The sequence below is a fragment of the Sesamum indicum genome, unplaced genomic scaffold, assembly GCF_000512975.1.
Source record: "Sesamum indicum cultivar Zhongzhi No. 13 unplaced genomic scaffold, S_indicum_v1.0 scaffold00693, whole genome shotgun sequence".
NCBI classification, from domain to species: Eukaryota; Viridiplantae; Streptophyta; class Magnoliopsida; order Lamiales; family Pedaliaceae; genus Sesamum; species Sesamum indicum.
In genome coordinates this window covers 3,511-4,728 of record NW_011628536.1, presented here as the reverse complement: position 1 = coordinate 4,728, position 1,218 = coordinate 3,511, and the positions used below count along the sequence as shown (strand labels likewise).

General features: G+C 25.5%; 1 long non-coding RNA gene across 1 annotated transcript in view; it reads left to right on the top strand.

The window, feature by feature from the left end:
* Window positions 1-472: 472 nt before the first annotated feature.
* Window positions 473-1,218, top strand: part of LOC105180322 — a 1,578-nt gene continuing 832 nt past the window's right edge. Inside the window, exons 1-2 of the long non-coding RNA XR_849529.1 lie at window positions 473-513; window positions 1,027-1,093. This is a non-coding gene — a long non-coding RNA (uncharacterized LOC105180322). The remainder of the gene's footprint in view (window positions 514-1,026; window positions 1,094-1,218) is intronic.

Genomic DNA, 1,218 nt, shown 5'->3' with positions numbered 1-1,218 from the left:
ACCCAAACGTTGGTCTACACCCAATAATTTGTGTATTAAATTTGCTAAGCGTAATAATAACTACATGTGTGACGCCCAAAATTTATAATATATAATTGGGAGACTAATTGGTAAATTTTTATGAAACTTGGTTAATTCGTAAATAAATTATGTTCCATAATTGAAATATAATAATACTTGAATGAATTAAATTGGAGTTCGTTATAATATTTTGGGACAATTTATTCTAATTAAGAAAATTAAAAAGGACGTAGATGGTATTTTGAGAAAAGTTTAATTAAATAAATAAAATAATAATAATATTATATATATAAAAATAATATGTATATATATATATAAGTAGAGAGAGAGAGAGTTGAGAGTGGAGGTGGGGCCCAATTCCCACCGCCTCACTCCCTCTTTGCCTTTTTTTTATTTTAGTTTGTAGGTTGTTTTTAATATGCACACATATATGCACATACAACACACACAGCAAATTGCAATTTTTTGGCGGGAGAAGAAAAACAGACGGAGGTAAGAAAATTGCTATTTTAATTTTTATTAATTTGTGTAATTATATTATTTAATTAGTTCATTTATTAAATGTTGATTATATTAAGTGATATACTATTTAATCGGAGTACTTTATGATTTTAACTATTTAAATTAGTACCGACTTAAATACCAAAGCGGATATAAAAATGATATCGTTGGTTAATTAGATTATTAAATTTATTAGATTTGAATGTTGCTATAGCCAATTTATGTAATTCCATCGGAATGATTAACCAAACACGCAATTCTATGTATTATTGCTTAATTAAATTATATAATAGCGAGAAATTGGTAGAAAATTCATGGAAATATTCCAAAAATTATAGTTAATAAATGGTATGTTAATAAAGAGGAAAAACGAAGATTTGTATTTCAATAGAAATGGAATATTAAAGAATTATTAGAAATTGTACAAATGATATTCAATATTATATTTTAAAGAAATTACGATATTCTCGATATATTAATTGTGTATGATATAACTTATTATAGGATACGGGGGTGAAGTAAAATGACTGACAATTAGTGACAGAGTAGAAAGAAACGTTGTAAGGTCGAGGTAAGTAAATAATTAGTATTATCTATATATGCTTTCTGTATTTGTGGTTTTACTGTTATATGAATTTGTGGTTAATGCTGCCATTGATTTGTCTGAAAGTATATAAGTGATGAATGATTTGATTT